We start from the raw sequence: 15,171 nt of genomic DNA, 5'->3' as shown, positions 1-15,171 counted from the left end.
AGTGTTTTTGAAGCACAATTGCAAGATGCCAAAATAAAATAAAGCCAAAAAACCCACCAAACAGAAAACTCGTAACTTTATCTACCTATCTTCTTGGATTAAGCTACTTAAAAATGACATTTTAATTTCATTAACACAATAAATATTTATAGAGCACAAAAGAATACAAAGATTAAAATAAATATTCCAACAAATATAGTTTCTTACCCCGGAGGAACACATGACATGAGAATTCAGAGGAAGAAACTGAATGTTGGTAATTATAAAACCGTTTGATACAAATATGCTTTATTTCTGTACTATTCTATATTTGTGGCAGAGATATACTGATAATGCTAGTAATTTATTGAGCATTGAGATACGTTTCTAGGTGCTTTATTTATACTACTTGCATCCTCACTAAATTCTTTCATGCTAAGAATTTTTCATGCTCATTTAACAAACATAGAATTGAAGTTTTTAGAGTTTAGGTTGGTAAACTGTTGAAGGAACAATTAACAAACATGTGTGACTCTGAAACTCATACCTTTGGCTACACTACATTGTTCCTGTTAAATTGAGACATCTGAGGAATTATCAGCTCTTGAAATTATAAAAAAAAAAATGTACTGGATTCTAAATCTTGCCATGTCTCAGCTTCTTCATCTGAAAGCTGTCAGTAATTAAACTGGTCCCATTAATTTCACTGGGTTGATGGGAAAATTAAATATGATAATTTATGAGAAAGTTACTAAAAAGTAGACAAAAGTTAAGCCATTTATAAAATGAGATATAGAATTACAGACAAGAAGCTCTTTCCCAGCATTAGAATCTAGGCCAAGCAACCAAAGAAACAGGAACTAATACAGCATGGGAAACATATCTGAAACAATTTTATATATTTAAAATATTTTAAACATTATAGCCCTTGCAAAACAACCTTAAGGTAAATGGCATTGAAACTGTTTTTCTATCTGATTAGTGCTGGAGTAACAATTAAAACACAGGCCAAGTAGAAAACTATGCAATTTTTTCTCAGAATTCAATCAGCACAGACAAGGAATTTGCATAATGCAAGCCCCCAAGCAACTTTTTCCCTCCACAGCACATTCCTGAAGCCCAAAGGAAATGAATAATTGCCTTGACTCTTCATTGCATTTTGTCTACACAGCTACCATCTGCCTTTAAACATGTGGAAAGCATAGTGCCATTTGTAGTAGAATGAAAACCATCCTAGAGTTTTAGAAGTGCTCTTTTGTCTCCATTCCCACTGTTATAACTCTCCATACATTGGCTTCAGTTCCATGAACTGAACTCTTCTTGGGACCCTGTCTTTCCTGCAAACATTTCATTCTAAGTTTAGTTTTAGACTTCCCTAACACATTTTCATAAATTCGGACTCCCAAAATGTCTTCAGAGGGATTTGCAATTATTCTTTCCATGGGGTAAGATCATTCCGTCAAAACATATTTTATGCCAGAAACTAGAAAAATAAAAAAATTAGTAAAATATCCTACTGATTGAAAAAAAAAAGAATGCTCATTCAATTCCATTAATTTATTATTTTGAAGATTACCACAGCACTCATGTGCATGCAACATTCAAAGTTATTCTGTTCAAGACAGATTAAGTCCATATGTAGTACAGAATGAATGACCATTGAGAAGCATTTTAAAATTAAATCCATTCTGTAATTATAGACAGATTTTCTACTATGTATAGCAAACACACATATACATATACCCACCATACCATGATAGTGCTATATTTTTTGTACCTTTGAGTGTACAGGGAACACTGGCAAATTCATTTAACATGGAGAAGAATAAAATTTTTCCTATTCTTGTTTCAATTTTGAATGCACAACACTGTTGATATCTGGCCTCAGGCTCTGAACAGAACTCTTAACAGAGAGAAGTGTTGTTGGAATTTAGCATTCCTCCATGAAATGTGAGATCATAAAAGCCTAGGGTAGCTTCATCTATTAATAGACGCTAATGCTTATAACTGAGGCCAAACCACTTTGATACAAAATAATAGCAATTGAAGAAATTTAGTTCCTCTGAATGAAGAAAACCATAAAACTTCATTGAAGGACACAAAATACATAAATATATGTTCTTATATAATATCAATTAATATAATTAAAATGCCCATCACATTAATAATTAATTTCACATTAATAATTTCACATTAATAATTTCACATTAATAATTTTAACATTTTTATTAATAATAAAAGTTAATGCAATTCTAATTGGAATCACAAAAATGTTGGACAAAATTAATTTAAAATTCATTAGAAGAATAACTCTATTGTAATTGCAGAGGAATTCTGTAAAAGTAGACAAAGAAGAAGCCTTTGCCCATTCAGATATTAAATCTCACTCAAAAGTCATCTTAATTAAACTAGTATGAAATGAGCACACCTATGGAACAAAGTTTAGAAATAGTTCGAAAAATACATCAGAACTCAATATATGATAAATCTAACATTCCACTTTAAAGGGAAAATGATGGATTAATCAGTAAATGTTTTAAAGATAAATGGCTATCTAATCGGTGTTAGATACAATTAGATTCCCACTTTACACTATACACAAAAACAAATTTTAGATGTCTTAGTGTTCTAAATGCAAATAATAAGACAATATAATTAATAATTATTTATTCAGGGATAAATACCTGAACATATTTTGATAACCTTGGTGGCACAGAATACCTTATTAAACATAATTTAGCAACCAGAAGCTAAAAGGAAATATAGAGTTTATAAAGTTGACTACATACAATTTAATTTTTTTTAATTAAAAATAAAAGGCAGTAAAAGTAAATCAAACTATAAATAATAAACTGGAATAAAATATTTATCAAACTTATAGTAGACAAAAGGGTCTAAAATAGGGAGAGTCGTGAAAATTACTAAGAAAAAGACAAAATACAAAAGGACAGTTGAGGGGCACCTGGGTGGCTCACTTGGTTAAGCATTGAACTTCAGGTCAGGTCATGATCTCAAGGTCTGTGAATTTGAGACCCATGTCAGGCTCTGTGCTGACAGCTCAGCGCCTAGAGCCTGCTTTGGATTCTGTGTCTCCCTCTCTTTCTGCCCCTCCCTCACTCATGCTCTGTCTCTCAAAAAAATGAATAAACGCTAAAAAAAAAAGTTTAAAAAAAAAGGACAACTTAGAAAAAGAGACAATGATTATGAACACATCAAAATACTATGATACTATTTCCCATACTTAACAAAAATCTTAAAAACAATAATATCTAGCACTCTGAGAAATGTACAGAAATGAAAATTTCATGGAGTTTTGGTGGGAATATGTATTGTTAAAATCTTCCCGAAGGACAATCTGATAGCATCTTTTAATATTTAAAATAAACACACTCCAACCTTGCAATTTTGCTCTTAGGAATCTGCTTTCTGAAATATTTGTCTATGAGCACAGAGCTTTAATTCTAAAAATGTTCAATACAATATTTCAAAGAGCATAGCATTATAAATAATAATTTATAATTATAAATAATTTCACTAGTAGAGAAATGGTTGAACAAACTTTAGTTTGTCCATATTATAAAATAATATGTAGCTGCCGCTAAAAGAAACCAATAGAACTATTTACTTAGAAGTCCATGATATTAAAAATATATGAACAAAAGTTATAGAATAGCATATCCAGTGTGATCTTATGTTATTATTATTTTTTTGGCTAAAAGTATATTTAGTAAAGAGCTAGGATACAAAACTGTATAGAATTTGATTACACAAATGATATACACATATATCAAAAAGAATTTAATTAATAGATTAACACTAGTAATGTCTAAGTATTGAGTTGTCATATATTTATTTTTCTTTATTCTTCATCTAGATGCCGTAGACTACAATGTAACATGAAGGTATTAATGTTTACTCTTCCAGCCTAATAGGGGCTGCAAATACATTAGTATTTGCTAAAAGGTTTTTAAATTCTCAGAGAGTTGGCGGCACAGCATATGAAGGTACAAAGCAACTAGTTTTAATAACTTTCAATTTGTTGGAGAAATAAACATTTACTAGGAAAAGAAGCTTGGGATAACTGGAATTCACCAAGTTACCACTAATTTTTTATGAAGTCCAAGACAATTTTGAGATAACTTTACATTGAGGAAACACTCTCTGTGAAGTGCCATGGCTAAAGCCAGAACTCTTGTAATGTCTGTCAAAGAGACAGATGATTTGAAAATGTATGAATCAGTACCTGTTCAATATCTCAGGCAAAAAAATGCAGGTCCTACAATGTGTTCACATTTCATGTCTGGCAATGGGAGGTAGAAACACAGGCAGGAGTACTCAAACCTCCAATACATTTTTTTCTTTTTTGGTCTAAATGGTAAGATGACAGTAGTCTATTAAATTGTTAGACATATTCCAAAACAAAATAGAATTGTCTAAATAGGAGATTCAGCAGACTAAGCATTAGAAAATATCAGAAATGAAATTTAAGTTACCAACATTTATTGGGCTTCACCAATGTATGAGGCACTGTGCTGTTGATGTATTTTCATATTCTCATTGGATTCTTTTTAAAGATGCAGTTAGTGGTTCAAGGAGGTTGAAGAGTTTTTTGTTTGCTTGTTTGTTTTTTTTTTAATTTTTTCATAGGTTTACTATGTCAATAATGGAGCACGCTGGATTTTTTCTTTTTGCTTATTTGTTTGATTTTACATTTCTACTGATTTTTCTTGACTCATCCAGCCATCTCACTAGTCTCAGTGAATTACTTTGCTTTTCTTTGTATTTCTAGTATTCTATAATGAATACTGCTAAATTTCCTATCTTATTAAAAAGTTATACTGCTTATGCCATTATTATGTCTTACTCCATTTGTTAGAATCATCAAAGCACTGCTGATTAATAATAGTAAGGGTAGTGGTCAACTTATTTCTTTCAGATTTTACTGTTAATGCTCTAAAATTTTTACTGTCAATTCTATTGTTATTGTGTTTAGATAGTCTTTATCGAGTCCAAATGTTTCATTTAATCCTATAGTACATCAGATTTTTTAAAAATCACAAATGGGTCTCTTTTTTTGCTCTTTTAATATATTCAATGTGTAGTTATTTCACTTTTCTTGTCCTTAATAGTATACATTATTATTATCCTGTAAGATTTGCTAGCAGTTTTATATTTTACATATTTTTCCAAGAGACTTACCAGTTTTATTATTTATATTTTATGATGTGTTATATTTTATTCACTTTTTCCATTTTTTCTTAATTTTACCTTGCATTGATATTTACTAATTTTCCTCATATTTTCTTTTGATTCATGTTATTGTCATTTTCCTTTGTAATTCCTTCAGTTTGACTTCATTTTATTTTCCATTTTTATTTTTTAACAATAAAAGCATTTTTGTCTAGGACCACCTAGGTGGCTCAGTCAGTTAAGCATCTGACTTTGGCTCAGGTCATGATCTCGTGGTTGGTGAGATCTGCCAGCACAGAGCCTGCTTTGAATTCTCTGTCTTGCTCTCTGTCCCTCTCCAGCTTGTGCTCTCTCACTCCCTCTGTCTCCTGTCAAAAATAAATAAACATTGAAAATAATTTTAAAAAGCATTTTTGTCTATACTTTCCTCTGAATGCAGTTTTAGCTGTACCCGTAAGTTTCTATATGAAGCACCCTACTTCTTATTGATTTCTGGGCAATCTAGCATTGCAGATGTTTCCTTTTTATATACAGTGGCTATTTAAAAGAGTGTTGTTACCAAATGCCTAAGCCTCTCTATTTCTTTGTTGGCCTTTTCATTATTTAGTTTTGCTTATTTTGCTTTTTCTTTTGGCCTTGAAATCTAATTGATCAGATACTAATATTGTTTCCTCTGCTTTCATGTAGCTTGCTTTTCCCTGATATGGTATTTGCCTGCACTTCTGTTTTGGAGGGGATAATTTATCACTTTGATTTAGATACACTTATTTATGAACAACAGTACATCAGTGCATTTTATTTTTTAGCCTGTCTTTGCAGAGGGTACTCAACCTACTCATATTAATTTGATATGAGTTAACATATGACAGTTTTATTTTTCTCATATTACATATACTATTTTTTTTTCTATATTCTGCTTCCTTGCTTTTGTTTCTTATTCTCAAGATTCCTTCCATCCTCCATAGTAGTCTAGGAATTTTGCCTAGACTAACTCATATTAATTTGATATGAGTTAACATATGACAGTTTTATTTTTCTCATATTACATATACTATTTTTTTTTCTATATTCTGCTTCCTTGCTTTTGTTTCTTATTCTCAAGATTCCTTCCATCCTCCATAGTAGTCTAGGAATTTTGCCATACATCTCATTCAAGTATAAACCTATAGTCACAAAAAAATAATAACCACACCATTCCATTACTGATTATTATTATTCTTTCAGCCCATTCCCCACCAAACTCTCATTTTGCTAAAATAATTTAGAATTGGAGTCTCTATATTTTTTTTAATTTTTTTTGACGTTTATTTATTTTTGAGACAGAGAGAGACAGAGCATGAACGGGGGAGGGGCAGAGAGAGAGGGAGACACAGAATCGGAAACAGGCTCCAGGCTCTGAGCCATCAGCCCAGAGCCCGACCCAGGGCTCGAACTCACGGACCGTGAGATCGTGACCTGGCTGAAGTCGGACGCTTAACCGACTGAGCCACCCAGGCGCCCCGGAATCTCTATATTTTAATGCCTGAGAAATACTTGAAGCAAATCCTGTAGCTATATATACTTCTGAAATTAAGATATGATTTCAAAAATTGCTATAGTTTTAAGAAATGCCTTCAAAGTTTACCAATGTTGAAATAAAGCCTAACTTCTTTACCAATATTTATTCGTTTTTGTCCCAACAGTAATAATCCAGGCGACGGCACAAAAGAATATTCCAGACAATTCCTTTGAAAATTTTCAGCTCATCAGTCATTTGTACCCAAATATTTTACTTGTTTTTGTCTGCCATGTTTTATGCATTTGCTGAGTATTTTCTCTTAACTATGAAGAGAGAAGAATTATAAATAATTTTTACAAAGCCAATGTTTCATATTTTCGCCAGTTATAACTTCTGAAAACAGGAGTATCATTTCAAATATCTTGCTTGAAAGAATTTGAATACGTGGCAAATAAGAATGTATTATTAAAGCAATACTCAATGACCATTTAATGCTCAGGTTATGTTTTATTTCACTAGAGTATTAGGATTTTTCTATTTTTTCCATTTTATAAAGAATGTCTATTCAAAAGTGTAAACATATTTTTAAGCATATTTATTTTTGAGAGAAAGGGAGAGAGAGAGAGCGAGAGAGAACACAGGGGAGGGGAGAAGAGAGAGAGAGAGAGAGAGAGAGAGAGAGAAAGAAAGAAAGAAAGAAAGAATCCCAAGCAGGCTCTGCACTATCAGTGCAGAGTATGACGTATATGGGGCTTGAACCCATGAACTGTGAGATCATAACCTGAGCCAAAAACCAAGAGTCAGATGCTTAAATGACTGAGCCACCCAGGTGCCCCCAAGAGTTTAAACATATTTTAAAGAGGCATGAAATTATTACTCATTTCATCGGAGTTACTATTATTAGTTATCCACTTAAGTGATGAAACTAAATCTTACTTCACCATTTCTAGTTTTAACCACCTATGTGAATGTATTTAAAAACTGAATTTAGAGAAAAGAAAGATGAAAAGAAAAACTGGATGGAGACCACACAATGTGCAACTTACCAAGTGAAAACAGTCAGAAGGAGGCAGCCTCTACTAATAAATTGTATCCAGAAATGACTTGAATTCAGAAAATGATGGGTGGCAGAGATGCCTCAACAGCCTCCTCAGGTTCAAACTCCTCACAAGGCTATTTCTAATGCCTTAAGAGCATCTGGCATCTCATGCCCTACCAAATATGCCAATAATTGAGAAAAGAAAGCTTTCTAAATTCCACAGATTGCATGCCAAATGGAAAGCAAATCATACCCAATCTTGCAAATGCAAAAACAACAAAAAGAATTAAATACTATTTATGTGCATTTCAGTGTACAAATTCCCCAACAGATAAACAGTGACTATGCTGTGAATAAAATTATAAAATTTACAAACAGTTGAGGTTAGCTACTTTATTATTGTAAAGAAATACAGCTCCTTTAAATTTTAATCTTTTCAAACGAGGGAGGCAAGTTTCTCATTAAAAGATTTCATTTGAAGACTGTGCTGAAACTATAGAGAATATCCTTTGAAAATCATTCATAGTCAGAGACATTGACCCAGGAAATAAGGGAAGCATGTGGTCCTTACTGCATTTCAAATGGTGGATCCTAGAAAAAGATTCATACAAGCATCTTGGAAAGGTAAAGAATAGTAAATAACTTTGTAAAACCTGAGATTTAATTTCCAAAAGATTTCCCATGATTAAAACAAAGCATTGGGAGTCTCTGTTCGCAATGGTATATCAGAGAAATAAAGAGAGGAAAACCATTTGAAATATTTTGCTTGAGAGAGGAATATATGGAAAACAATGTAAGTTTAAAGCAACCTTTAGTGAGTATCTGATGCTTAAATAATGTATTATTTCACTGAAATATAAGAATCTTTTTTTTTCTTCATTAGATAGCAATAAGGTTTTTTTCCTCAAAAAAGTCAGATATATTTTACAGGGGCATGAAATTCTAATTCCCATTCCATGAGAGATTTTAGTTTTCACCAGTTTTAGTCTACTTTATGTGAAGGATTTGGGAGTTTTCCATCTCCAGGCACAGGAGAAAGTTATGGGATCCAGATAATGATGTCCTGAGAGTATTTGATGTCCTTAGTTTTAGGTATAGAGCTGAAGATGATTATCAGAAGCAAATACTCTAGAGTTTTCAGGTCCTTATACTGAGGTAAACAGTCTGGAGCCTCATTACCAAATAAAAATGTGGTAGATGAGAAAGATATACCAAGATGAAATATCAGGGGCATTTTTAATAAGGAAGTCTAGGCAGAAACAGGTATTTTGAAAACAAAAAGAAGTCAAGGCCTGACAGAATTCCTAAGGAATTCACTCTCCAGCATAAGAACTGAGAGGAGTTTTTCGTGAAAACCTAAGTCTGTGCTTGAGCAATGGAGAGGAATGGTGTCTGGGGAAAGATTAACACAGCTGACAGCAATACAGTATAATTTTTTCTGAGCTTCCTCATGATCTGCACCCTCTGGTTCCTCTTTGCGGAGCTGTCTTATGGTGATTTTTATGTCCATCAATATACTCCTACTTCCAAGCTAAAGCAGAAATATCCCTTGCAGTATCTTTGGAAAGGACTTCCCGTCTCTGATTAACCATTCATTTTCCTCTGCTATCTGTAAGTTTATTTCTTATTATCATTGGAACTCTACATATATTGGAACATCTGTACTTGAGTTAAGGTAAAATTCTGGGCCCCAAGCCAAAATCTCAACCTCAGTGCCCTTGCCACTAGATAAACAATAATAGAAGGCACTCTTTTGATATGATAGTTTCCTTTTCGCCCCCACAAAACACAAAGGCTGCTTTACAATAGTGGCATCTCTGTTTCTTCCTGTAATCCTGGCCCTTTGGCTTTGTCTGATGCTTCAGCCAATGTCAGGCAACCCAACAATTGTTTGACCTGACCTGTTTAGAATACTTGGCTAGCCTGATTGATGTTATTTCTATCTGTTTAGACTCTCAGAAATATGTTCAACCCTTACAAATATGGGATAGCATGTAGAAGGTGGAGAAGGGAAGCTTACTGCTAACCCTTTGAAAGAGTACTATTACTTCACAAATGTCACTAACCAACCACCCTACGCAAACATGCTCTTTAGTAGTTTGCATAGATTGTCCTTAGAAAGTCAGTCAGGACCTGCAAACCTCAAAGTGGTCATCATCATAAAAATTTTTTGGTTGGGCTCGATGAGGCTACTGTCAGCTCAATGGCTTTGGTTAAGCTAACAAGCAATAGGTGTATCTTGAATTGTGCTAAGCCCTTCCTCCCTTCCATACATATCTGGCTTCCAAATATGTGTCAGGTTACTATCTCAAAGCACCTTTCTGCCCTTTTCTAGTTGTATGACCTGAAGAAAATTACCTAGATTCAGCTTTTTTACCCATAAAATGAAAGAGAAGAATGGCACTTACCTCAAAGTGCTGCCTGTCCATTTGCCTGGAAGTTTCTTTTCCTTGATATCCGCAAGAGTGACTCTCTCCTTTCCTTCAGGTCTTTAGTCAAATGTTACCTTCTAAATGAAGTTTTTCTTTATTATCCCACTTAAAATTACACCTGTGCTTCCTAGCCTCTTTCTGGCTTTATTTTTCTCTGTAACATTCACATTATACATATTTACTTATTTGTTTTCTGTCTCCTCACTACTGGCAACCAGAAGGTAAGCACTAGGAACTTCATCTATCTGTTCATTGCCATAGCCCTAGAGTAAGATTATGCTTAGCACATCATCTCAATAAATACCTTCTGGTTGAATGTATTAAGTAAGTGAAATAATGTGAGAAGTACCTAACACAGTCGTCAAGCATAGTAAGGAATCAAATATAAGCTATTGATAATTATAAATATTATATTTTTCATCAAGTAACAGACCACATGTAGAAATACTATATTTCTATAAAGTTCTACCACACAGCATAAATGAAGAAAAACAAATGCTTATAATAACCAGTAGCAACTTCAGAAACAAAGTATAGTTGTACAGTTTTCATTACATAAAACTAGTTCTATAAATATTCTCATGCATTTATTATTCATTCATTCATTTATTCAGAGAGTATGTTGTGCCTACTCTGTATACAGCATAATATCTTTCTTCTCAAGCAAAGAATTTGTTGAAATAGCATTCCTTGTTCTCTACATGGCTTATATAAAACAGAAGTTCCACGTTGGCCTCATTTTCTGTTCTGATTGCCTACAACAAGGCTCAGCAATCTAACAGAAGGATGTACCAAACTATTTCATTTTCTGGAGAGGAGGAAGTGTTGATCAGCTACAAGATAGTGACATGTGACAGGATAGGAGAGAAGGATGACAATAATACAAACTCCACAAAGGCTCTTTTCTGTTTGTTCACAGAAGTATCCCCTGGGACTCAACTAATACATGGCATGTGGTAAACACTCAATTTCTTACTAAATGGAAGGCTTAAAGCAGAGGAGTGCATGACTGCCAACAACTCTGGATGATGTTAGCAGCCCTTTAGAGCTAGGAGAAAAGATTGGTTTTACTATCAGCCAATTCACATGATGGTTTTAGCATGCTACCAACTCCTGACCTTTGCTGCCCTGCTGCATTCACTGGATAAGCCATTAAATTCCACCAGGTCTCCAGAATCCTGGTGTGGTAGAAAATGAACAGAGTTTGTAGTTAGGCAGACCTGGATTTGAGTACCAGCTCCATCATGTACCTGACCACCAATAAAAGTTTTAACCTTTCTGAGAGTCAATTTCCTCCTCTGTAAATTGGGGATTAAAATCCTTAACTCAGGGGCTGTAGGTATTAAACAAGGGTCTGATGGCTGACTTAAATTTAATGGGGTGAACCTTGTCAGGTGCTTTCCCACTGCTTCAGAAAAAGATTCATCTGTATGGACGTGACCTCAGGAAAGTATGATGACAACATGAAACTATTAGCATGAGGTCTTATTATACAAGTACTATTTGAACAGCACATGCAGGAAAAATTAATTGAGGTGGTATCTTAAAATTTAAAGCCATCTTTAACTGTTAAAATTAAAATGCCTTATTTTGGGCACTTATTTAAAGAAGTTCATTCATTCCTGACAAAAGAAGTTTGGAAAAATAACTTTAACCCAGTTTAAAATATGTGAGAATCTTAAAATTAACCTAAATTTAGGGGTGAGGGAGAGGAGTTTCTAAAATAAGTCAAGACATGTTAACCTTGTTCATTAATATAGATTGTACATTTCTTTCTAAATACATAATAGATTTGAAAATGTCAAACAATAATATGAGTCATTCTCTGGGTATATGGCATATTGGATATAATCTGGTTAATGAGTCAAACCAGGTTCTCAGATAGCAAACATACATGTAACAAAACCTCATGGCTCTGATACAAACCCCTTCAAAGAGGAAGCTCGGTTCTCTTACTTGTTTGTGAAAGATCATGCCAAAGCAGGTAAATATTTTATATAGAGAATTTTCATATTAATGACAGAGGCAAATTCAAGAACAGGAATGCTCATGAGATGTGAGTATTCCAGACCCAATTCAATTCACACTTGGAACAGCCTGGGAATCCAGGCTAGCCATCAGCCACATCTTAAAGAAGAGTAAAGATACACATAAAAAGGAAAAGTGATATCTACTGACCATTTAGAGAGTTGCAGGAATACTGGACCTTGTCTTTGTGAAGATCCTTGATGTAATTTATATAAAATCACTTAATCCCAATTTTTGTCATAGAAGAAAAACATTTTCAAAGAAAGATATTATAATTAGTATAAATAGTAGTTGCTGACTATTTCTGGATTGTGTGCACATATTCACTCAGATAATTTCATGTAAGCCTCATGACAACCTTGTGAGCATAGTATTGCTAGGTTCAGTTTAGAGGTAAGGCAACTGAGACTCTGAGATATTTATAGAAAAAAGAATGAAGATTTATATCCACTTGTATCTTTTTCCACATCATGTTTCTAAATTATGCATTATCTACAATTACTGCATCCCTCTCCCCCCCAACCCTTCTCTCTCTATATATATAGATGATGTAGATAGATATAGATATAGATGATATAGATATAGATAGGTATAGATATAGATACAAATGTAGATATAGATAGATACAGATATTGCTTGGGGACACTGTCACTTTTAAGTATTGCTTTAATTAATTTAAAACAGTTCTCTAATACCTCAAGAGGAATGTGTCAATGAGGTAAAAATGTAAAGAAAGCAACAAGAGAACTATGTTGAGCTTCTACAAAGTAGATGCTGTTGGTCTATAAATTTCAGGTTGAACAAAAGTTGTGGATCTTACTCGGACAATGTCCAATTAAATTAGACACCTGCCAGATGGTTAGAAACCAATGCAGGGTCTAGTGTTTCCTTTCGGTTAAAACAACAGAGCTTGATACAATTTTTAAAAACAGCATTTGCTTTGCCCAACACATCCTGGCACATCTGGGGATTGTATGGAACTTGACAATCAGTACTTTTTACTTTGATAATATTACTGTAAAAAAAATAAGCTTAGATATATATATACTTTGGTCTTATTTACCACTCTTAACATCACTCGTAAAGTGATTTTGAAATAATCATTTCACATTCTAATAGTAGTCTGATATTTTTTGTCCCAAATTGTTGGAATTTTTGGTTAACGCTTTGTTTGCCATCTGTCATGTTTTAGTATTCAGAGCAACAGGGTCGTGGCACAGGGCTTTTCCTCCAATGATTGGTACTCCTCCACAACCTTTAGGGACATTCAAAACCACAGCCAAAGACCCATTTTTATCTTTAAACAAGTTCTGCCCAGGGGTGCCTGGGGAGCTCAGTTGGTTGAACATCTGACTTTGGCTCAGGTCATGATCTCATAGTTCATGGGTTTGAGCCCTGTGTCAGGCTCTGTGCTGACAGCTTGGAGCCTGGAGCCTGCTTCAGATTCTATGTGTGTGTGTCTCTTTCTGCCCCTCCCTACTTGCGCTCTTTCTCTCATAAGTAAATAAACATTTAAAAAAAAAAACCTTTTTAAACACTCAAATGCCATGATTCGTCCAAAGTTTGCCATTACTCACAATTAATCTATAGTGTCTTATATACAGTTTAGGTAATTGATCAGCACCAGCCAAATGACAAAAATAGTTCTTTACTAGTTACATCCAAATATGAAGCAATATAGCATTGTTATTATGAACAAGATCTTGGGCTTTCATTCCTTTTCTACCATTCCTTAATGGTATAAATGTAGCTCACTTACCATTTCTAAGCCTTGGTTTCTTATCTATATAAGAGGGATATTAATAGCATCTATCTCTTGGAGGTTTTTAGGAAGATTAAATGAAGTAAAATACATAACAAAGCTCTAAGCATGAGGTCAGTAGCACTGTAAGATTAAATTAATGTCAACCATTATGATGATGATGTATAAATTAGCATAAGAAAGAGATGTTACGTCAAAGAGTGGTAAAAATGGGAAAAAATACAAATATGTGGGTTTCCTAATCATCTGAACTTATTTTATCAACATACTATAATCTCCTTGAAGGGTATGTAACTTTGTTTCTTCAGCATCTAGCATACTGCCTGGAACCTGGTAGGCAGTGAGTAAATGCTGAATGAGTGAATTCTTGCAGACAACTAATTCACCTTGAGCAGTTCAAAGAACAAGAAAAATTCATCTTTTTTTTTAATGAATTCCCTCTTTTGGAAGATGGCAAGAACACCTGAGGAAAGGGATGGGAAAGGGGAAAAGCAGCTGAATCAGAATTTCATGGCAGAATTTTGCTATATACCTCAAATCCAAACTGTGTGTTCTTGTAGTTCTGAAATCCATTGCAGTTCCTGGGTCATTTTACTTGAAAAAAAAATTCATAGATTCTAAACCTATAATAGATCAATTCTCAAAAACTGGGTAGAATTTTCCCTTTGAAATCTATCAAGGATGAAAAGAATGATTAAATTCTCCTAAAAAGGTCAATGTGAATATACTTTTTAACCACTTCTTGTAACATACTCAATTCAAAAAACAGTGAACCAACACAAACAAATGTACACAACACAAACATAACACAAATACCTATTTCATTGCCCATTGCACCATGTAATATGATGTTATGCTCACTGCAAGACTGAAATAAAAGTCACATCTGACTGTATGGTTCAAACCAGGATATCTATTCATGACATGATGATAATTTTGCAATACAACAATTTTGTCAAAAGAGCATTTTAGAGGGTGTCCAGAGAGTGATGCTTTCTCTGGAGGAAAACCTCCTAACATGAGTGGCAACTGGCAGATACTTCTAGCTATAAAGCTTATTCAACACATCTCAAAGCTGTTGCTCTGCCTCGTGAACTTTTATAAACTTACTGTGGTATGGACACTATGAATCTTGTGACTGATAGCTGTTAAGAAGAGAATATACAGGCCGTGTCTCAGAAAACATAGAAGTACTAGTGTCAGAACTACTCTAAGTACTTCACATATTTTGACTCATTTAATC

The 15,171-nt window shown here is 33.7% G+C and overlaps 1 protein-coding gene across 1 annotated transcript in view; it reads right to left on the bottom strand.

Annotated features, from left to right (window-relative positions):
* Positions 1 to 15,171, bottom strand: part of DLG2 (discs large MAGUK scaffold protein 2) — a 2,044,734-nt gene that overhangs the window by 1,488,111 nt on the left and 541,452 nt on the right. The window lies entirely within an intron of this gene.

This window comes from Prionailurus viverrinus, chromosome D1 (genome assembly GCF_022837055.1).
Source record: "Prionailurus viverrinus isolate Anna chromosome D1, UM_Priviv_1.0, whole genome shotgun sequence".
NCBI lineage: Eukaryota > Metazoa > Chordata > Mammalia > Carnivora > Felidae > Prionailurus > Prionailurus viverrinus.
Note: the sequence above shows the minus strand (reverse complement) of the source record. Positions and strands in the feature narration are given on the sequence as shown.